Source organism: Cyanistes caeruleus, chromosome Z (assembly GCF_971803275.1).
Source record: "Cyanistes caeruleus chromosome Z, bCyaCae1.hap1.1, whole genome shotgun sequence".
NCBI classification, from domain to species: Eukaryota; Metazoa; Chordata; class Aves; order Passeriformes; family Paridae; genus Cyanistes; species Cyanistes caeruleus.
This window is the reverse complement of record NC_141732.1, coordinates 21,485,688-21,510,076: the sequence shown is the minus strand read 5'-3', so window position 1 is coordinate 21,510,076 and position 24,389 is coordinate 21,485,688. Positions and strand designations below refer to the sequence as shown.

Genomic DNA, 24,389 nt, shown 5'->3' with positions numbered 1-24,389 from the left:
ATAAAATGTTTTCTAACAGTCTGTAATGCAAACATATATTTTGCCTGTTCAGTTTCCATTTAGCATCGTAATGTCCAAAGAGATTTAAGTACACTTCTACTGGTTGCAATAAAATTAGCACTTGCTTGCTGCCAGTATTGCACTTGAAGTCCCCTATAAATATTAATTTACATTACCTAGCTTGCTAGTTAAGTAATTATCTGTATACAGCAAGTAGTACTTCACGGTGTGCAGTGGTTGTTTAGCTCCACCTAGTATTTACGCCTGCAAGGGGCTTATTGCCCATGATTCTGAATCTGCCAAGAGCTGTTCAGATACATAATTTGTCCTGCTTAGAATTCAATATAAGATCAAATAATAAAGGTCCATTTCAGCAAGCATCTGCCCACAGAGAAAACATTAAATGACTGTGCTGTCCCCCTTAATATCCATAATGCTGTATTTTGTGTGATATTGTGAATGGAAATTCAATTTACCTGTTGATGTTTACACCAGAAAATGTGTTGAGGATTTCAACATTCATTTAATCAAGTAAGTAAATATTTGTTATTCTCTTTTTCCTAAAGCAGCATTGGCTGGTATTGAATGATAGCAAAAGAAGTTTTAGTCTTTCTGCAGAAATTAATACATATTCCCTCCCAGGAGGGCTCCCTGACTATGAAAGGCAGGAAAAATGTTTAAATGTGCACTTAGGTATGTTTAGATGTACATATGTCATTGAAAAGCCTATTTCAACATCAACACAAATACTATTCTTCCTATTTTACATATGAGCATTTGCTGACTTTCAGTCTGGTGTACCAGGGGAGGTACACAGAGAACAATACTATTCAGCCAGTGCCAATAAGGACACAGTCTGTAAGCTGATTTTATCTGCTTCTCTGGTTGCTAAAGGTACGAGTAGGAATTTCCTTAATTATCTTCTTCCCCTCTTATAAAATAAATGTGCTTTATGGAATAAATATTGATATTCACGGATATAATACGGAAAGAGTTTCTTCTTTGCAACAGATGCAAATTTAATTTTATTTTAATCAGTTGTTACAGACTTTGCTAATGGTCGCAGGTGCCATTGTGAAGTTTGTGTACAGAAGATCATGTAGTATCTTCACCTTCTTACTCTGTTGAGATAGAAACCTTGGGCTTTTGGGGATTGCAGTCCACTGTTCTCATAAAGTTGGCCTAAAATCCCAACTTCTAGTTGTCATTGTACTAAAATCCCAACTTCTAGTTGTCATTGTAACCTTTGGTCTCTGTAAAACAGTTTCAAAGTGATTGCCCCCTTTCTTAGGTAACTTTATTTCAGCTACTCTGTGGAGTGGTCTATCTCAAAGAATGTAAAAGATGTGGAAGCACTCTGATAAAGCATCATACCAGTTCAAGATAATTCTTCTCTTCAAATTAAATGAATATACTGGAACATTCACAAACACTACCTGCCTTATATTGATTATGGTGGTGGAGCTCTAAATTACACATACAGTGCTCTTCTGCTTCTCCCAGCATGTGAGAATGCACAGCCTTAACAGTGGTTAATGTCCCCCCTTTGGGAGCAGCTCACTCAAGAATTCTCTTAAGAGCTGGCATAGCACATCCCTGAGCAGCTTTTCTATAGTCACAATGTCTGTTGATTACTTGATATCCTTCCATGAATTTTAGTTGTTATTTCTGTTACGTACTGTGTGTTGCTGATATTGTCACTGATGTTCAGAATTATTTGTACTTTTGCACAAACACAGCACTATACTTAGAATAAACAGCATTTAAATTTTTTTTTCAGTGTTGCACAACAAGTACGGAATACAATTTATTTTTAGGTGATATAAGCAATAAACATTTCTCTTGAGTTCAGTGTTTTTCACAAACAGCCTATAGTGAAAAATTCTTCCAGGAAAAAATATAAAACAAGTTCTGATTCTCTAAATTAATCCCTTGAGGTGTTCAGTTACTCACTAGGGCATAATGATTGCTATCAATAAGAGAGATGAAATTAAGCTTTTTGAAAGAGGTTGGATAGGTACATAATGACCATAAATCAATGTATTTTTAAACAACATTTTGTTTTGGTGAATACTGCTAACTGACCTATCAAAATAAGCAATTAACGGAGGCTTAAAAATTAATATGATGATTTATTTTGAGCTATTATTTTTTTTTTCTTTTTTTTCTTTTTGAAAAGATGCAGTATCTCAGAATGCCAGCAGTCAGTGAAGTTCTTCAGTTTGTAAAGCACTACTTGCTCTAGAAGTAAATTTGCTCTTTGAAAGTGAAGTAAAACTCTAGATGGACTCTGTTACCTCCACAATATTGTTTCTGGTAAGTGGATTTTTTATGGAATTATTATCAGAGCTGTCTCCTGCATGCTGTTTCATGCAGTCTTTTTTTTTTTTTTTTAATTTTTAAACAAAACGCAATAAAGGAAAGAACTATGAGAAACCATGAGGAGTAGGGCTTGAGCACGCACTGCCAATTTATATTTTACAGGTAGTATAAAAAAATCCTGCAAATTTGTGTTATATCCCTGACCCAAATATATTTGCAATTGGCATTTCGAAAATAGAGATTCTTACAGACCAGCACCCCTTGGGTCTGTGAGAGGCAGCCCAGGTAAATTGAGAGCAGAGATCATGATATTCTTTCTGTATTGTACCTTCCTGAGGAATCTCCAAAGGCTTGAAGAGAAGGCATGGGAACTGTCATTTCTTTCTGTGCTGAAAGGAACTACTTGCTGGCAGAAATGAAGTAAATTCTCAAACAGCATAGAAGTGTAGAGGAAGAAATGAGGAATACTTTAACTCCAGCTGCAGAAATATATCCAAAGTGTAAGTATTTATGTTGGAATTTGATCAGGAGGTTTCCAATCTTTTATGGTGAGAGGTACAATGGTGGTTTCCTAGACACCTCATATGGACATGGGTTTCTCTGCACTGAAGAGCATTTCCTAACTCTGTGATTTCTAATTCCCTGTAATTTCTAATTCTAATTTCATTCTGATCAATGTGGAACAATTTTACCTTTTGAATTACTGAAATTAATTTTTTGACTATCTCCTTATTCTCTAAGGAGAATATATCTCTTCTTGGTCCAGCCATTGGCCAGAGCCATCATTACTCAGCTGATGAGATCTTGTCAAACAAGCGTTGCTAGACAATACTCTTTATTAAAAATGCCTCTGTGCTTTTGATACTCAAGTAGTTAGAGAACTTCTCTTTCCTGATTTGTGCATAGAGATGGTTCTGCAGAACTGCAGGGCTGCCTTGGGTAGTTTTAACTTCAAAATTTATTATGCTTCCCACCTTTTCTGTTCTCATTGTGTATATGTCCGTGCCTCTTCATTCCACCATCCTGTCCATTCCAATACAGAAAGCTACTAATAAATCTCTTGATGAGACACTGAAACCAGTATTAACAATGCACCCTCCTTCCTGCTGGAGAAGACTGGGGTGTTTGGTAATCATGAAGCTTTATGCAGGCACCTACAGCTATAACCTGCCATTAGTTACTGTGGAACAAATGAGCATTGCAAGTGTTTAAATGTGCTACTCCTCTACAGCAAAGAATTTATATTTCAAAAAGAAAGGAAAACCTAGGAAGCACTTTGTTTCACCCACACTTATGTGTGGATGCTGGCTGATGAACAGATAAGCTTGATTATAATATAAATAAGTGAGATAAAACAGTTGTGACCTGAGACCTAACCCACTAAATGTTTGGGCTGTTCTATATGAATACTGTGTCTGTAAAATACAAAAACTTCTCACATAATTGTATGTTTGTATAGTTTGCTATAAATATGTAACAGAGTCCTTAAAAATCTCACATACTCTTAACCTGTTTTGCTTACAGCTATGCAGGGAGTGCTGTGTTTAGTGCTCTGTCTGACATGCATGCTGTGGAAATGTAAGAGAGAAATAAAAAACAAACAGAAAAGCCCCAAACCAAACCAACCAACCAACAACAAAAAAACCTGCCCCAAAACTTAATTGCAAAATACTGCATAGCAAAAGTAGATTGTAGCTGTTGTTAATATGCTCATTTTTATTCCTGCATCTAAGAATTAATATACATGCTAAGAATGAATCTCCCTAAAACAGAAGAAAAGAAATGGAAGCTTTTAGTATTTGGCTGAACAAACTCCTAGAGCTTTTAATAATCAAGGCAATTGCTGAGCAAGAGTATTTACTAGGCCAGGGTACCTCACTGTGCACAAAAATAAATAAACGTAGAGGAGAAAGGAAACTGAAATGTGTCTCTGAGCATGCATTATAATTTATGTCATGTTCCTTTGGGGTAATTGGTCTGTTTGTAATTTCTTACTGAGTTATAAGAAGTACAAGTTGCAGTGAATATAATTTTATGTGGGTGGCTAAACTATGGTCTAAATATGAGTTTACACTAAGATGAGCCATTTATTTCCCTATGCTTTCCTATTAGGTGTTTTAATTCATGGTTCTGGGAGAATAAAACCTGCTAACCCCATTCTGATTTAGAACAAAAATATGGATCAGTTGAGACTGTTCAACCATTCACAGAAAAATCTAGACAAACTTTCCTTTGCAACTCAGTACCATCAAGAGCTACAGCTTTGCTGGGATGTGGTAGTCTCACCCTTACAATAGGTTGCTGCCCTTGACAGTGTCAGAATGGATTAGTATTTGGATATGCTTACAGACACTAGTGTGGGAGGCTTGTAAGATATTTGTTTCCTGTCTGCAGCATGAACATTAAAGGAAAAAAAAAATAAAAATTACAATCCTAATAACTTACATAAACTTCCTCAGCATTTGTATACCAAGAGGAAGGAGAGTGTTCTCAGAGTGTGAAAACCAGAGGCAGAGAAGCAGTTGTTCTGACAGACCATTAGTTAATAACAGGAAAAAAACGGAATAGTGGATGAGAGGGCAGATTTACTGATAGGGCTACAGGATCACAGCCAACTGCTTGTTAAAACCTTATAGCTCAGCACAGATGTCATGAGATAAATAATCAGCCAAGCTATGGTTTTAAGTGGACTGTAAACCTAACTCTATCCCCCTTATTAGCACTGAGTAGTATAGTGCATGTTCTTGTGCTACCAGGCAGTACTTGCGCATCTCTACAGTCCTTCCCACCATTTTGATCGACTGACATCCACCATAAAAGGCTGTACCATTGCACAGCCTCCTACTTCACCACTGTGGCTGCATCTAGTCCCATTGGAAAATGCAGATTGATAAAAGATGTTCTTGTTTTGGAGTACCTGCTATAACCATGCATATTCCTTCAGGGAATACCAACAGTTCCTTCCTTTGTTCTGCTGTTGCCACCAGGTGTTCTCTAGCATGATAGATGTACATATTTCTTACTTTGTCTCTATAGAAACAGACTGCCAAAAGAAGTCTGGGAGCTCAGGGATGGGCATTCCAGTCTCAACACTTGCTTTCATTGTTAATGCTTTACCACAACTTGTAGTGTTGTTTTGGAAAACCATGTTGCTATGGAAAAACCATATGTTTTTCCTTTTCTTCACCCTTCATCTCCATCCCCAATCTACTCAATGCATGATAGTGCAATCATACTTCTGGAGAATTGAATTAATTCCTCAGATTTCTCGACCAGTTTTCTGGTTGAAGCCACACAAGTCCAAGCACCCTTGCTTTACTTTCAGCATTCTCTGTGATCCAGCCTCTTACATCCATTTCCATTTATTATGTGGTGCTATCATCACTTCCTCACAGATCATCAAATCCAGCTTAATCCAGCATCACCATGTTCACCACTAAATCCTATTCCGAAATGCTGCATCCACACATCTTCTAAGTACCTCTGAAAACAGTCACTCAACCACTTCCCTGGAAAGCCTGTTAAAATGCCTGACTACCCTCAGTGAAAAAATATTTCCTAATATCCAGTCTAAACCTCACCTGGCACAACTTGAGGCCATTTCCTTCTGTTCTGTCACTTTTTGACTGGAAGAATGACCCACCCCCCCCTGCCTCTCCCCTGCTACAGCCTATTCTCAGGCAGTTGTAGAAATCTGAACTTCCCTTTCTGCAGGCTGAACACCTCCAGCACCCTCAATCCCTCAATTACTCCTCACAGGATTTGCACTCCAGAGCCTTCACGAGCTCTGTTGCCATGCTCTGGACTTGCTCCAGCTCCTCAGTATCTTTCTTGTCATGAAAGGCCCAGCACCGAAGACAGGACTCGAGGTGTGGCCTCACCAGTGCCCAGTACAGGGTAATCGTGCATTGTATTGGAATTGTTTAGCAACACACATATGTTACCACCTTGTGGTTTCTGCGCTTGTGAAGTCTTTCAGCTGCATTTCAGAGTGAGAGCCAAATATACTACAGCTTTGTTTTGCCTTCAAAGTTCAGCAGTAGGGTTTAAGGAAACAACAGCAGGGTATATAGCATGTCAAATATTTTGGTAGCCACTGAAAGTTAAAGCAAGAATTAGAAAATTGAAGTGATGAAACGCGAAGATTCCAAAGATTCACCAAATCCTTGCTGAGAGGTAAAAACTGCTTCCACTTGAGCTCTAGATAGTCATGTTTGGCTGAAAAATGGATGCAGATGATGATACCTTGTTTATCTTCCTTAGGCCATAAGAGTCTTTCCTGTTAGTGGCACTGCAGAAGCTATTGCAGCCACTGTGCAGGTTCATGGAAAGTGTGTGGGTTGTGTGTGCACACATACAAGATGATGTAGGTTTGCTACAGTATGCTACAATATTGATCTTTGAATTTATATTATGTGAAAGCAACAGTTGTCTTTTGTGTTCACTGCAATTTTTTGCCAATATAGAAAAATTTAGAAAACCCTTGCATTTCACCACTGTCTGTAGAATTGGGGCAGCATATTAGTTACGAAAAATAAAAGACACAGAAAAAAATCTTGTGAAATCATTCCTTTGAAGCTGAAATAAAAGCATTGTTATGCCCAGGGATTAATTATGAATAATCGGATTCTGAATTTAATCTGTCCAGTTAAGGGGGGAAGCATAGATGATTTGAGGAGGAATATTTTCCCATCTTAAAATGATCAAAGTATTTTTATATATTTGCAGAAATTGATGGAGACATGACAGTCAGAAATGTCTGAGGGTACCACTTCAGAATAAATAATGGCATCAGATGGAACATGGAACAAATAGGGAAAGAAACGGAAGGAACTTGTACTGGAAGTTATGCAAACTCCTGCATGGTTTTGTAGAAAATACTAAACTCTCAGTTTCCCCATAAAGATCCAGCTAACTCTGTAGGAAGCCAGTTGTTTTCAGTTTTCATCTCTGCAGATATAAAAATATCACAATGTAAAAATAATGCATGTACAAAAAAAAATGTAACAATGGCCAAGGGTTGCTTGCTCATTGTGACAGCCAATGTTATGCAGCTGGAATTTGTATATTTTCTTTTGGTTGTAGATTCCATTATCAATGTCAGAGTTTCCATCTTTTTGAAACTCATTCTCAATGAATGAGAAGTTCAGTCCTAGACAGAGAAGAATGAACAAACCATGTGTTTAGGCCAGAGATACGTTTTTTTTTTAGAGAAGGCAATAATGGGAATGAGTAATGTTTGTTGTTTTTTTAACATGCTGATGGATCTGGTAAGTTTAAGGCAAAGCTGGAGATACCTTTGTTTCCAGCATGCTCCATTTACTAGCCAACAAGGAAACTGCTTACATGCAGGCATTGTAAGATTGAAAAGACAAATACCACAAACTCTTCAACACACACTTTGAAAAGTAGCCCTGTATATAGAGCTGTCATCCTGCAGCCCAGATGAGCCTAAGACTGTGCCTTATAGTAATCCACAAAGAACATTGGCCCGAATTGTATCTCTCTACAGCCTCATAATTCCTGCCTGTCTTCCCTATCAGGCACCTATCAGCCTGCAATTATTAACTACATTGTAAAGGACAAGTAGCATTCCTTCTTCATGGCTTTTTCTCCCTCTCAACCTTCACTGTGGCGACCTCTGGTTTCATTTTTTTGGCATAATCTTACACTAGGACCAATCTGTCAGAAAAGTATAGATCAGTTTTACAGTCAGTTTGTTTTTTAGTGATTGTAAGAATTCATACTTTTTTCATAGCCAGGTTTCAATTAGAGGTTATCACGTAACAAAAAGCCTCAGTGCTCTTATGTATATGGAATGCTTGTGGCTTTTTCAGTTCTCTGCATTTCTTCTGATACAGGAAAAAACAGCCAGATTACGTGATGAGAGTGCAGTACAAGTCTCACTTTCCTACACTTAAAATGTAACAAGACCCAGTGACTGCTGAAGCAATGAATCACCACGATTTACATATACAGGTCAGCAGGGAACATTCTCTCACAGCTGAGAGCATCTCTGCAGTCAACACTTATGCTGCTCCCATTGCAGCCGCCTCTTGGCAAATCCAGCGCAATACACACTCCTGCTAGAGCTCCCCTAACCAGCACACAGGCGGTGTGATGAGGAGGCCACACTTTGCATTGCTGGGAGGAAACCTGATCCACGCAGAGACCCTTTCCGCTCGGGTGATGTACCGGGGCTTGGCTGGATGCAGCCCTAAGGAGGAAAGAGGTATTCCCCTGTTTATTGTCAGTTCTCTTGGAGGCCAGTCAGAAGTCAGTCAGCGGTGGACCCCGGGCTCGGACCTGGAGTTCAGGTGCTGGCGACAAGCAAGAACACCTTATCTAGTCCTTGTACAAGCGGTGTTCGCAGAAAGGGAGAGGCGTTCCCACCATCCATCCCAGGGTCACAAACCTTTCCGTGGACGTACTTTCACTCTAACTAAAATCGGTGGAGGATGAGTTGGGAAGGCAAGGACCTCCTGCGCCCCTCTGGAAGGGAGGGAGAAGCCTGTCAGCGCTCGCCCCGCACATGCGGGAGAAGGGCGGCGGAGGCGGCGGAGCTGGGCTGGATGCGGGCGGGCGGGGGAGTGTCGCATCAGCCGCCCGAGTGCCGTGCCGAGTACACAGTGTTCCCTGCCCGCCCCTGAACTGGGATTGAACTTCCCCAGCCCGCTGTGTGTGCAGCGGGGACCGCGCCGATGTCCTCCGGGGGCGGAGAGACAGGCAGCAAGAAGGAAAGCAAGAGGGGTGGAGGGAAGGAAGTTCCTAAAGGGTTTATTTCATCGTGAGTTCTTAAGGCGGGGTGTTGTTCGGGCTTTCTTTTTTGTTGTTGTTGTTTTTGTTTGTTTTGGTGTGGGGTTTTGTTGGTTTTTTTTTCTCTGCGTGTGTTTTGTAAGTTAAAACAAACAAACAAACAAGAAAATTCAAGGCAATCAGCATCCCTAAACAAACATACTTACAGAAAAGATGTAGAAAAAGAAAAAAAGACATTGCTTTTACAGAAATAGATTTATGGCACTTTTGTTTTTTTGCCTTCCTGCCATTGTTAAACAAGTACTTTTCCTTTACTCTTCTCCCTGCCCTGAACATTATAATTATGTTTCCTTCCCGGAGGAAACTGAAAGTGCTGTGACCCCACGTAAGAAAGAAAAGGCTGAAGGTTTGATAAAGACCTCATCCCTACAAGTTGCTTTATTGGTGTAAGGGTGCTTTTAAAGGAGGCATCTCTCAGAGGTTTTGTGCCATTGTGGTGCAGGTCTCAGGCAAGGCTGTGTGCCCGTGAGAGGTGCAGAGAAACAAATCAAGAAGTTTCAGCCTGCAGGAGGTCAATGTGTCAGCAGGCTCAGAAGCCTGGACGTGTTACTTGGGACTGCATTACCAGGGCTGTCTCTGTGAAAGCTTTGTTATAAAGGATTAGCAGCACACTTGGGTGTTTTCCTTGTTTAGTGAAATTGGGTCTGTGCCAATCTTGGATCAAAATGAATAATAAACCCTGGGAGATTCTGGTAGCTATTTTGTATTAGTGCCTATATTTCATGCAAGCACCACAGCATTTGGAAGACTTTTTGCCTTTCTCTGATTTGGTTTGATTATGGAGAACATAGAAGTAACCCACTTGTTACAATTGTTGTGTGGTATTCTCCACAGTAGCTAAAGTCACCACCTAGTCCAGTTTAATTAACTTTCAGTTTATTACTCAGAGCTGTCTGGACACCATCTGCATATTTCGGGTTTGTCATTTTAGTTTTTTTTTTTTGTAGTAAATTTGTATTCATATTACTAATATGTTATATCCTTAGTGTGTTCCAGTCCATTAACCACCTCATAAAATCCTTGACAAATATTGGTTTTAGCCTGTCCAATAGCTAAATGATGCAGCCTCTTGCAGTCTGCAGTTCAACCTGGTGGAGCAAGAACTGTTTTTCTCTTGTTTTACTGCTGTACTGCACTGAATATAAGATAAGCCTCTTGCCCGTCAAATGTGAAAACATGCAAAAAAACCCCACTTGGGAATTCTTTGGAATCTTTCCTCTCACTTTGGAGGTTCTTCCCTGTGTACCATGAGGCAGGTTATGCCATGTCCCCTTTAAAGTCTGTGCAGGTTGCATCCTGGCAGATGCCTTCAGCAAGAGCAAAGGCAACATCTCAGGTAGTACTCACTCCAAGCATTGGTCCAGTAGAGGGTGGACACACAGCAGCTCCTTTTGGGCCTGATTTGCAGTTTTTGACAGGTGATCCCCAACAGTGCACTGGAGCTGGAGCAATCAGCTCTGCCTTATTAGAGGCTGTGAGGCCATGCATGGGTGAGGCCTGCATGCTGGCCCTGCCTGATGCATTCCTTGCCTGCCAGAGAAGGAGACTCCCACTCGGGTCTCTTGTTGGAAATGTCTTCCTCATTTTCTTTCTTACACAGGAACCCCTTGCCCTTGTCCTTGTCCCACAGTTATTCTTCTCCCTCTGTTTTTCATCCTTTATCTTCCAGCTGCAGTGCCTTTTGGTTTTCTCAGATGTTAGTGCCTAGCACTATACTGGCAGCCACTTCTTATCAATACTAGTGTCTATTTCATCAGTCTTGTGATTTTATATTATCCACAGCCCTTGAAAGTTACTTTAGACCTTTCCTCATGTTCTCAAAGCTGCTGTGCCATGACTAGGCCAAAAGTACTAAAAGGCTGCTTCTTTTCTATGGAGCAGCCATATTTCATGGGCTGTGGCCCAGAACTTGTGACAAGAAATGACCATTACCAAGGGTGGGGAGACAAATGGGCCCAAGACAACTGGAGTGTTGCAGTGACTAGTGAAAAACCCTTCAGAGGAAACAGAGAGGGAAGGAGACGTGGTGGGTCTGCACTCCTTGCTCAGCACTCTGCCGCAGCCCAAGCTGCTCCTGTGCTGCTCAGCACACTCCAGGGTGCCGGCTCTCCCTTGCACATCCTCACAGTGCTCTGCTGACACAATTTTGCCATTTTTAGCAAAGTGAGTGGCCGCTGGATGTCACTGTTCAATCTCTGAGAGACAGACACATGGACATTTTTCTCTACCTTGAAATAGAGGAACTGACGTCCTTAAGGACAAAACTGAAGAAGCAAACTAAATAAATTCAACCAGAAAGATAGAGCTTACTGGAGCACCCCAGGTCAGCTGTTTGTGGCATTCTGTCCTAGAAGAGCAGGTGGTCCAGGAGCACTGGGGAACAAACAGGGCACCTGCTATAGCAGAGGTGACACTGCAAGGCTGAGATTGCTGGCTGAACCATGGGGAACCTTGGCCGAATCAGTTTCAGGTCTGTGAACTTTGTACACTTAGTACACTTAGAGAAGTGAGGAAGATTTGTTTATATATGCAGCACTGGGAGATGGTAGATCATTTTGGCACTGGCCATGCAAGGTAGGAGCACAACATTTCTCCCTCCAGTCCTTTCACGCGGAAATCCGTGTGGCTGATACTCATGTTTCCACTTTGCTGGTCATTCTCCCTGCTTGAATGCTGCAGATCACTCGAAGTTTGCAAGCACTGGGTTCAAGCAGGTCCTGCAACCTGGATTTGTTGCTCTGGCCTGTGAAGTGTAAAAATTTCAGACAATCCTACACTACTCAAGCCACAGCACCTTCCCCAGCTAAGGCCTGTCCTGGCTTTAAAGTGAGCCAGGGCGCAGAAAAGCTGAATAGTGGATGCTTGTCTGTATGAAAATATTTTTCACCTCAAGGGACTTCCAGACATCTGTGAAGACAGGGAGCCACAGAAAAGGCTGTACTGACCATGTGCTGAGCACCTGGCATCTGTCTTGTGCTGGGGAGAGCTGAGGAACTGTCAGCTGTCCTTGGGGGCTGTTATTCAGAAGACAACATCCTCAAAGGATGAGGAGATACAATAACTGCATCCTTCTCATCTTCTGAATTTCTGGAGTAAGGCTGAGCACTCAGCATGTCTGGAAGTCAGTGTGAGCTGCCTTCTGAGCCACCCAGCAGGACTACAAAGATGTCATGAATTTATGCAAGTAGAACATTAGAAGAGACAAATCCCAACCAGAACTGAAGGTGGGGGGAAAAATGAGCACAAAGGATGCGAAAAAGTCTGAGGTACTTAATTCCTTTGCCTCAGTCTTGAAACACAACCAGGTTGTTCTCTGGGTACCCAGGACCCAGAACTAGAAGTCAGGGAAAAGGAGCAGAACAAAGCTCTCAAACTCCAAGGGAAAATGTTAAGAGCAACACCACTTAGACACATACAGACAGGTCTGTGGGGCCGGAGGAAATTAACACAAAGGTACGGCAGGAAATGGCAGAAGTGTTCACCAAACCACTTAACATCATTTACCAGAAGCCATGCTAAACTGCAGAGGGCCCAGGTGAGTGGAAGCTGGCAAATGTGATGCCCATCCATAAGTCTGACTTGAGCACTGGGGAGGTCAGAGAGCAGATCCTTTGCAGAGCCATCACACAGAACGTACAGAACAAGCAGGGGGCCAGGGCCAGTCCACATGGCTTCCTGAAAGGCAGGTTGTGCTTGAGGAACAGACTGTGGGTGTTGACTACCTGGATTTTAGTAAAATCTTTGACACTGTTTCCTACAGAATTCTCTGGGAGAAAGTGCTTGGTGTGCCTTGGAGCAGTGCACTGTTCACTGAGGTAAAACCTGGCTGCTTGGTCAGGACTTGCATCCCGCTGGCAGCCAGTCTCCAGTGGTGTCCCCAGGGCTCAGTCCTGGGGCCGGTCCTGGCCAACCCCTGTGTCAATGGTCTGCAGGAGGGGATGGCCCCCTCAGAGACTTTGCAGTGACACCAAGTCGGTGCTGGATGGCAGGAAGGATCTCCAGAGGGCCCTGGACAAGCTGGATTGATGGAAGAGGTTGATGGTATGAGGTGCAACAAGGCCAAGCTGAACCCTGCAGCATTTCTTGGGCCGGGCAGAGTGGCTGGAGAGTTGCCCAGCAGAAAAGGGCCTGGGGGTGTCGGCCCACAAGTGCGTGGACATGAGCCAGCGTGTGCCCAGGTGGGCAAAAAGGCCACTGGCATCCTGCCTTGGATCAGCAGAGGTGTGGCCAGCAGGACCAGGGCAGAGATTTGTCCCCCTGGACCAGCACTGGTGAGGCAGCGCCGGGAATCCAGCCTTCAGTTTTGGGGCCCTCAGCACAAGAGATTGAGGGGCTGGAGCAAGTGCAGAGAGAGGCACAAAGCTGGGGAAGGGTCTGGAGCACAAGGCTTATGAGGAATGGCTGAGGGAGCTGTGGGTGTTCAGCCTGGAGCAAAGGAGGCTCAGAGGGGCCTCTCCACTCTCTGGAGCTGCCTTGGGGGAGCTTGTAGTGAGGTGGGGGCTGCTCTCTTCCTCCAGGGAAGAGGTGACAGCACAAGAGCAAAGGGCCTCAGGTTGTGCTGGGGGACGTTCATCTTGGCTGGGAAGAAAAACTTTTCACTGAATGTTTTGCCAAGCTTTGGGACAGGCTGTGCATGGAAACACTGCAATCACCATGCCTGGAGGTACAGCACATGAAAGCTGTTTGGGGGGGCCATTTAGGGACATGGTTTACTGGGGCACTTGGCACAGCGAGGTTCATGGTTGGACTCGATGCTCATTGTGGTTCTTTCCAAACAAAATGAGTGCATGATTCTATTATTCAGCAGCACTTTACTCCAGGGTGTTACTTGGGCTTTTGTGCTTGTTAGCCCTTGAGCCTGGCCAGCATCCTGGACATTCTGAGAAAACAAGAGCTGTGTTCTCCATCCTCTGAACCTGCAACTAGTTCTGATCAAGCTTCTGTGCAGCTGATCTGGCTGAGGGAGCTGATCTTCCTAGAAAAATGGTGTTTTCTGGACCATTGTTCTACTGGATGGGGCAGTGATGTGACTGAGGTCAGAGACCACAGGGTGTGGGGTAGAGAGGTACATGATATTAGGTGAACAGAGGTCTGGAATTAATTGGTGGGCTGGATAAGTGCATCTGATTAGGGACACTAGTCTTTAGGACATGGATTTAGGTTTCTAGTGCCAGGCAATGTTGAACTTAAGCTCTTGATGATAAGTCAGGGTTTAAGGCACAGCTGTCTTTCTAGTATGTGATATATATATATAACTCTCTGTGTTTGTTTTTTATGTGTTTATGAATTTATATATTTTTTTTGTTCTTGACACTTTGTAAAAACAGGGTTATGCCCTCGTAGAACTGTTGTTTTGGTATGTTTTGTTGTTATGTGGTATTCCTGATAATTGTAACAAGGGCATTTTCTGATGGTTGGTTGTTTTTTCATCAAATAGATTGTTTTTACATCTGCAGTAGGGGTTGGCACGTTTCATTGCAACTCTGCTTTGCCTTCATGTCCTTTTCTGCATATATTATTGCCTGGACTCAGTTTTCCAACACTTAATAATGTCTCATCCTTACATTCCCAATTTCCACAAATCCTGCAAAGATCTTATATTATTCAGGTGGATGAGACTATTTTTCATAACAATTTTGCTTAGTCCTGCAAGCAAATAGCCATACTGGCTATGACACAAACTAATTTAATCCCTAATTACTCCACTTGATAGCTCTTTAAATTTACAGGGCTTTGTCTTATTCATTAGGGTGTTGTGGTACCTGAATCTTATAAGGAAAATGTTTCTTCTCCAAGTGAATTCTTTCAAAAGGGCAACAAGTCACACATTTTGCACCCATGGAAGTAGACTGTAAGTCTCCAACAGCTCTGGGCTTACTGTATGCAGCACTGTGGAAGATCTCATTATTAATTATTTTTCTCCAGTTTCACTTTATTTGGAATAATGGGAGAGATTGTAACCATTTCTGAAAATCTTGTAAAGTTTCCTCCCAGTCAGGAAGCTGCAGGCAAATATATTTTCTCCACTTTCAGTTGTCTTTGCATTATTAATTTGGCACAAAACCAGAATGGTCCTACTGTCTATGACGGAGTAAGACTGTTTAAGGTAGTGGGAGTTATCAGCTCAGTTGATTGCTCCCATCAAGCTGTTATTTTTCCCAATGTCAGGGCTCCACCTGGGTGGGTCAACTACCTCCTCTGTGCTGCATTGCTCTCTGCCTTGTTGGAGTGAGAGCTAGCAGGGTAGACAGCCCCCTGGAATTAGCAATCTCTGTTGTGATGACAACTGATGCTCTCCACATTGATGAGAGAGAGAGAGGGCAACAGTGCCTTCTACTTATTACAGCATCAGTAAGAGGAAACAGACATAAGTGAGAATTGCAGAAAGGGATAGATGATCATTGCCTGCTCTTGCCCCTTGTTTCTATCTGCAGGTCCATAGATGTAAATGAATGTAAAGGTCATAATTCTTTGATTTTTCAGAACTGAGGCTATTATCTGTGTCTGTAAAGGAAACAACTGTATGCTATCAGCATGCAGCATTGTGGTCAGGATAAACTCAGATGGACAGAATCCTGGGGTACTACAGAATGCAATCTCTTTTGTTACCACTTGAAGATGTGAGTACTGTGTCCTTCTCCGCCCAAAACAGCTTTGTTTTGTCATCTGGCTCCCTTCTGTTAAGGGTCCAGTGCTTCCATCAACAAAGGGGGTTCTCCACCCTTTTCTCTGTCTTTTTCAGCTGTTGAATCCTTGTCTGCTGTAGGGGCAAGTGAGGTACTGCTCTTTTCCCTCCACCTTGTGTTTTGTTCGAGGGAACCAAATGAACAATTTTCCTAAGACCTGACAGTAAAATATTTAATTTCTATTTCATTTCTGTAATAGGGATTGTATGTATTGGAACACCAAAAATGTAGATGTTAAACATATATGAATATGAATGTTAAATGTGTATGTGCACATACAAATATGTGTACATACGTATTTCATATATAGCTATAGTAGAGCTTTATCTTTCTCTCTACGTGCTTTTTGACAGACAATAGTTGATAACTTTATGAAAGTTTTTGATACAATTAGCTCATCAGAATGGCTCACTAATCCTCATTTCTATTGCTTATTCAGAATTGTTTGAGTTCTTGCATCCATTTCCTACAGTCATCTCTAGGCCTGAGGTTTAGCATGAGATCTTTAGCCTTAATGATAGCATATAGGTATGGCTGACCTCTTTTTCTTCTTCCAGAAGACAGATAAACTTCTTCGGTGATCAGTCATTGGAAACACATGCAAACTTGCATTAGAAGGCTGAGTAGTGTTAAAGCATGTCACCTTTTTTTGTCTTTTTAAACTCCTGAATATGGCTATAGGGATGCTATTAATCTCTGCTAGGTTATTTGAATACATAATGTATATTCTGTGGAATCTACGTGAAACCAGACTTACCAGGCCTGGCAAGGCAGAATTTTCTTGTGAAAGGTTCTTCATTCTGAGAAGAAGCTGCTAAAGGACCAGTAGGAATTGCTCATAGTGGTGCAGCAAGTGTTGAAAACCAGGGAATTTACTCAAATGCCTGCATGTGAATATAGATGCCTAGATTTGAAATCGTTGGCCATGATAAAGTCAGCTTAGGAATTTTTACAAGCAGTGCTCTATATTTGTATCATGATGTGAACTTTGAACTAAAGATATTTGACTACGGTGATTATAATCTTTGACTTGTTTATCAAAACCATATATGTAAAAGAATCATGTTCCAATTACCTGGAACTACTTTCCTTCCCCACCCCCCTCCGCCCAATAAATAGTCTTGCAGCTAAGATAACACAGAAGTTTTAATTTTTGTTTTTTTTTAAATTAATTTGGCCAAGCAGGAATTAAAGTAGTAATAGTTTACAAGTCTAGCTATGAGATTTGTATCACACCTTTACAGTGACAATAGGTGGAAGGTGTTTTCCACTTAGAGTCATTGTAAAGGACATTTTTTGAGAACATTTTTATGGCAGCCACATGGAAGTTATGGATAAAAAGCAGAAAAGTAACTCTGGCCATTTGCCTTCTTTCTCCTGCTATGTAGTACAGTCCAATAACTTGTAAATAATTTGCAGCTTCAGATAAAAGACTGATTTTTCCTGAAAATTAAACTAATTATGCATCTTTATTTTCAACAACAAAAAGGAGTCATTAGGACCTCTGTAAGTGTTGTGCTCCACAATAGACAAAGCTCTTTTATGGACTAGATACAGCCTGTATATAGAGCAGGTGTACTCACAAAATGTGCTTGAAAGAGAACAGGATGCTTAATGGATTTATGCCTAGCTTTGTTACATCTGGATATTCTTTCTTTGTGTTGCCGCCAAAGATGCTATTTTAGGCTTCCAGGTTTCTCCAGTACCACTTGAACAGAACACGTTATTCTTAAACCCCCCTGAGGGGTGTCAAACAGGAGAACAGAACTCCCTGTCTATTTCATATACTACATGCAGACAAAAAACAAGATACCAGGTCATTTACCATGGGTCATACTCGCTTGGGCTTGCTCTTCTTGCAGGGTCCTCTCAGGGAGAGATACAGCTGCACCCCAGGTTGTTTCTGCTCACTATCATCTCTCTGGGTGAAGCAGAGCTGCTGTTCTTGCTCTGTGCTTGTGTTCTCACAGAAGAGGAGCCCAGGGTGGGGAGGAGGACCTCTCTGTGCAACACCTATGCAGGTATCAGCTAAAAAACCGGACATGGACGTAACAAGCCAATGTGATAAGGGAGTGTAGAAAAGTAGACAGGTATAAACAAGTAATTGACAGCACCATACCGCTCCACCAACAGCCTAACTAGATGAGTTTCCTGTAGGCATTGGTTTCATATAACCTGAAAGGACTTCTGTTAGGATAATGAGATGCTTCAGAAGTCCTTCCCAGGCATGGAAAGCAGCCTATGAGGGAGGCTGGCATCATGACTGACTGGAGAAATAAAGAACAAGCAGGGGCATGAAACTGGAAACAAATACAAGATCTAGAGGTGAGAATGGCAGTCGTGTTTGTGCAGCCATATCCACAACATATGTTCCTCTCTTCTAATTGTTGGTCACTACTAAAAGTCTGTGATGACTGTGAGGCAAATGTGCCTCAGACGAGCAGGTAATTTGTCTACTGCAGCAGTTTGGATTTTAGAATTTATGGCTTCTTTAACAAGTTTGGGGTAAAACTCTCTCCCTAGCCACTCTAGGGTTTCTGCTGTAGTTTATAATTTCATACAGCAGTGAACAGATGAGAAGACAGCCCCCAGTTCTGCTAATAGACAAGATCAGATGCTTGCAGTATGGGCTGTACCATTAAAACCAGGTCATAAATTAAAGAGGTCACAATCAACTTGAAAATCCTATTTTCTTTCTGACATAATTTTCCATATTGCTGCTGATAAAAGAAAGACAAGATTATTTCAGTTGCAGTGCCAGCTGTACTGTTTAATTAACATTTCTGTGTTAGGTGTAACTTCTAGATTAATTTACCTTTTATTTTTTCCTCAGGATATTGTGTTGGCTTTTATATAGGTTTTTCACAACAGTGCAGGAGTTAAGGACACTCAGAATCTTGTGAAAGTCTTTAAAACTAATTTCAGTTGTTTAAAAAGTAAATTTGGAGTTGTCTATCTCCTTTTAGAGTCTGTGTATCACACATATTCAAACACTGACCTAATTTTTTTCTCTTTTTTATCTGAAGGTAAGCCAGGATTAGCAGTGCTGAAGAGGAACAAAATATAATTGATGTGAACTTAAAGGTAAGGAAGAATCATTTCAGGCATATTCCTTCTCAGAATTCTGGCAACACAGAAAGCCTTCACTTTCTAGCAATTTCTTGCAATTGAAGTAATCTGCTTGAGACTCAGAAACAGAACTACTGCTCATAGAACCATTTTTCATCTTCTCAGCCCTCTTTGATGTCTAAGAAGCAAAAATTAGGGACGAGGATGAGCAGAGGAGGAGACAGATGGGGCAGGGGCAGCCATGGGGGAACTGGTGGTGGGGAGCTGTTATGCTGCGAGTGTTAATTGTGAAAGGAGAAGGCCTGGCACCCTTTCCTGACTGCTGACCCTGAAGGTGACGTCAGCTTCTAGCAGTCACTCCATTAGCTCAAGCATAACGCTCCAATACTGCAAGCTCCATCTATGCTGTAATTCTATATCCTACATATGAATGGGCTACACTTTGAGGTGCCCATATAGCCTCAGTTACATCCCTGAGGTTTGTCTCTTCAGCAGATTTAATTATATGATTATATACCATTTTGTCCACAGGATTTTGCCTCTGACTGTGCATGAGATGGAATTGCTCTGGGGATGAATAAGAGGTGTGTAGCAAAGGAGCCATTTGTCTGCAGGTTTCAGATTTCATTTCTTTCTGGAGTCTGAATAAAGCTGATTGCTATCTAACAACACTTCACACGGGGAAAAATACATTTGGGTTTTGATGTGGCTTTTAAAAATTTTCTTCTTGAATGGGTATTAGAATTATGGGGATTTTTTTACTTCCTTGATGGCTGATCTATAAACTGATTATGACGAGACCCTTTCAGTCCTGTGCCATTAGGTCAAGCCCCCCTTTCCCTGCCTGGCTCTTACGGCGGTGGAGAAGGCTAGAGGGGAGGCAGATGTCAGCATGCACAAACAGGGAAGAAAATGGTCTGATTTTGGGTGAGCTATTGAAGAAGGACTGTTTAAGCTTCTGCAGCTTGTCTGCATCCTAAATAGTTGTTGTAATATGTTTATTTAATTCTGTTGAAATTTTTAGTATTTTGTCTGTTGGTATGTTCCTGGTTTTCCCCCATTGATTACTTTGGTAGGTTCCAGTTGTCTGTCATGTAAACCCCTCCTAGTTTTCTTGAATGTTCCTCATCAATCACCTTAACCCTGCCCCAACTCCCCATTCATCATTGTAAACCCCACCTCTCCTTCCAGATCCTTCCATGTATGTCCTCCATTCCTCAACACTTTATTGGTTGATATGTTACATTCCCGCCTTCTTTGTATCCCCATTGGTCCCTGGGATTGTAACCTCCTCCCCTCACCCCTCCCACCATGAGCTCCCATTGGACTCTGGACTGTACCCTCCCCTTGGATAAAACCCAGTGCACAAAAGTGCTCAGGGTTCTCTTTGGTCCTGAGATTTTGCAGCCCCGAGCCTCATGTTCTTCACCTCTCCTGAATAAACTTGTTCCTGGGAACTTCTACGAAGAGAGTCTCCTCCTTCCTTTTTCCACCACCCACGATGCCTGGTTTGGCAGAGCCCAGCAGGATTCGGTGCTCTGAAGGTTCTGCAGTGGGATTGCCTTCCCCCTGCAGTTCCCCACTCCTGGTGACTGCCCGTGCCGGAGTGGCACCGTAGAGCTAGCCCAGAGCTCCAGTGTGGCCAAGTCACCGCAGCATCAAATAGTATTTAATTTTCTTAAAAGGACATTTTCTTGACTGACACAGGAGATTTCAGGGGAAAAAAAAGGAAATCTGATGGAGAAGACTGAAGTCCGTCCATGTTTCTGCCACAAAGCTGTGATGGTTTTGGTAAAGTTGTTGTATATTAAGTTTTCACTGTCACCAAATCTCTCCCGTTTTCCAGACAGCTTAATTGAGACCATTTTTAAAGGCAACATATATTTACAGATGTAGAAAACACCACCACGAATACCTAAATTCAGTATGGAACACTAGAGATTTAGAAGTCTGGATGACAAGATTTTCAGATTGGGTTTTCACTATTACAAGCCCTTTGGTAAACTGAGATTATCAATATTTATTTGTGTCAAAGTTGTTGTGGAAATAGATTAATTCATAAAGTTGATAATTTAAAATTACTATCATAGAAAAAATCATAATGACAAGTTGAACTTTGTGAGCAGACTGAGAAAGCTGTACAGGTATTGATGAGAAAACAGCATAGCTACTCATACTTTAAACCAGTGCTATGGGTGGATTGGGGCAAAAGAGGGAAAAGTATCTGAACAAGTCTATTGTGCAGAAAGGGAATGCATGGAGGACCTTTTCAGGGCTTTGCAACTTTAATATTGCTTTTTAATGTGGGACACAGAAAAATGATAGTTGGTAACTAGAGCTCCCCTAATACAATAAAAGACATTCTAGTATTTATTTTAGTGTTTACAGTTTTGAAGGACCTGCAAGCTTGTAGGACAACTAAACTGCTAGTATTAAAACATATCTATCTCTTATAGTCTAAATAACCTATTGTGGCTGAGTCTATGACCCTTCTGAATAACCTCAGTAACTCAATTGCAAAAAGGCTATTTGGCTGATGGAGAAAAAACCCAGCTTCTTGGATATTTGCATTTTAAACTACCCAGGAAGAGGTAGGTACTAAACACTTTCAAATATCTGATCCAGACTCATAATTTAATTACATTATAATAGAAATACTAACTTCTGATTTCCTCAACCTGACTGGGGTGAAGACTTGCTTCATCCTGTCACTGAATAACTTGGGCATTTTGTAAGGCATGTATTTGCCTTGAAGTCTTAACTGAAGTAGAAGTTTCAATTGCTAGTTGCATAATCTTTTAAAAAACACACCTCAGATTCATATGTACAAAATTAATTTCCCAGAGAAGGATTTGGATAAACTCCAATTTGTCAAAGTAGTTAAAATGTCCTGTTCTTTTATCATCTCGTCAGAGAGAATGAGCTGCTTGCAACTACTCAAAAGCTAAGAAAGCATTTTGCAGATACCTGACAGATCATTCAAGAAGAGAAGGATCCTCAAAAGACCAATGTCTGCCCAAAAAGTCCATGTACTTTATGCTGAGGGAAGTGAACTTAACAAAAATAAACTACTGTATTGATAAAAAAATTGGCCAAAACATTACCTTAAAAATTGTAACAATTCAGATCTTACCCTAAAAGTCCTATTTACTTGTAGGACATTTCTCTTTCTGGCTTTTAGTTATCTGTATATTTTCCACTGCTTTTTTACAAAATTAAATTGAATATTTTCAAGCTGAAGAATAAATTTCATAATTTTATCTTGCTATTAAAGCTATAGCTATAAAGCTTTTTTTTTTTTTTTTTTTTTTTTTGGTGGCAGGTGCATGTTGAACGAATGTGGGTAAGAAGCCTACAGAAATGCATAAGCATGTCTGTGGTTTTAGAGGAAGGGGAGAAGTCTGAGTTGAGTTCTCTGGAGAATGCTTTTCTAACATGCAAATGGGAAAATCTGATAGTGGTATGACCCTTTCAGTGGGTGTTCATAATCCACCATCTCTACAGAAGCAGATACAAAACTCAAGAAACACATGTGACGACACCCACACCAGATACCAGTGCAGGTGACAACTATTATAACATTGTTAATGTTAACTATAAAACCCTGAACAAAATGCTCCTGTGCATCAAAATGTGAGCAGACCTAGGCCAAGAAAGGTTATCAACAATCTACTTACCGAGGCCTTGTGGTGGGCCGCACGTGGTGGTTTGTGGTAGCAATGGTGGAGCAAATGAATGCACCCTGGGGAACCACTTAGTAAGAAATTATCTGTAAAGGTTGCTTGTGACTCAAAGACTGGCAACTGAAGCAATGAGGCTCTAATCACAATTTAACCTCAGTCTGCACCTATGAGCTACAAGCTCATTAAAGAACCCTCCTTAACTAGTGCTCACCACTTCTGCTACAGCTGTCTATTTCTACCTCTGTGCCTTTGGTATGGCAGCTGCTCTTTCTCCCGTGGAGACACTTCCCCACTGAAAGGGATCGGTGATTTATCTTATGCCCTCACTTAGGACAGTGGTGACTGTGCAACTTACAGCAAACAACCCATGAACTCCCCAGAGCCTCACCTGTTGAAGCCCCTCAGCTGGCTTAGTTGCACATGCTATGAATGCAAGGCAGTGCAGGCTCCTCAGGGGTGAGGCAGAGCACTCAGCAAGTGAAAACTCTGGCCTTTTGGGAGCCTAGCATTACCACCATGGAGCACTGGGGCTAATCAAACAGGGACGTGGCACCTCGGAGCCCTGCCTGGAGTGAGGCTCAGGGGAAGGCAGCACAGGGGTGGGCAATGAGACTCTGCTGAAGAGTGAACCACGTGCATGCAGCGCTCTGCTCCACTCATTGGTGACCCTGCTGATGGAATTAGGTGCCATGGTCTGAACACTGAGTCCTGCAGCAGGCCACCGCGCTGGCAGCCGTGCAGGGGAATGTGCAGATGGAGCAGAAAATGGGAATGAGGTCTCCCAGGTTATTGTAACAAGGAGAGAAGCGTGCTTGGGTCTCTGCATACTCAGGAGGCCAACAATGCCAGGGGACTGTGGCCAAATCTTCTGGTCCCTGTAGCACCTTAAAGTCAATTTGTTCTATGCACTGCTCCCATTACATAAGGGATGACCTTATTTTTTCTTGCAGGGAGGTGGACGGCTGGGGTATGTTGTACAGTGCCTTGCTACAGTTGCTAAATCCTGCCTAATCAGTCACTCTCTTCTCCCTCATCTCCCATGTCAACTAATTTTGCCAGGAGGAAAGGTGGCAGCTGGCTAGCAGAGCTCACCCTGAACATCCACATTGGCCTCATGAATTGCTGTTTGGCTCAGTGTACCATCTGTGTATGTGTGTCAACAGGTGAATGCTCTATTTCTTTTATTTCCAAGATTATGCTCAGGAAGTTGCTCGAAAATGCTGACTTAAAGGAGAAGCAAAAGAGATTTCTACCCTTACCTTTTTCATTGATTACAGCCCTGGCTAGTCATTTGCTATGAATTAAAATAATTTGTGGGCACAAGTAGGTTCTAGGAGTCTGATGTTAAATTTAGAAATGTGGCCATCAATAATGGCAGTAATAGAAGTTTATGCCTGCAGTTTGCTGCTATGCCTGGAGTAGAAGATAATTATCACTCCTCTTCTTTCAGCCCTGATTACTGCAACTCTTTTACTGGCAGCTGGAGCTATGTTTTGCCTTGATTTTCTTAATAATAGCTTTCACAGAGCAGATCAAGGCTATTAAGCTTGGTTGCCTGTTGAAAGGAGATGAAACCCTTGCATAGAGCTACTATGTAAATTCTGATGAATCATTGCAGCCCACATGGTTTATGCTTCACTAGTTTCACTAGTTTATGTCAGAAGTGGGCTGTAGTGGGTTTTTGCTTTGTTGTGGGGTTTTTTGGGGTTTTTTGTGGGTTTTTTGTTTTGTTTTGTTTTGTTTTTTATGTTGGAGGTTTGTTGTTTTTTGTTTGGTTTTGTGTTTTTTGTGGTTTTTTGTGTGTTTTTGGGGG

General features: G+C 41.7%; 1 long non-coding RNA gene across 2 annotated transcripts; it reads left to right on the top strand.

Moving 5' to 3' along the window:
* Positions 1–8,320: 8,320 nt before the first annotated feature.
* LOC111941613 (uncharacterized) lies at positions 8,321–20,356 on the top strand. 2 transcript variants are annotated; one of them, XR_002870138.2, is made up of 4 exons: positions 8,321–8,554; positions 17,687–17,845; positions 18,851–18,908; positions 19,425–20,356. It is a non-coding gene; the product is annotated as an uncharacterized LOC111941613 (long non-coding RNA). The 2 variants fall into 2 exon arrangements; XR_002870139.2 differs by lacking the exon at positions 8,321–8,554 and adding an exon at positions 8,997–9,109.
* Positions 20,357–24,389: the final 4,033 nt, after the last annotated feature.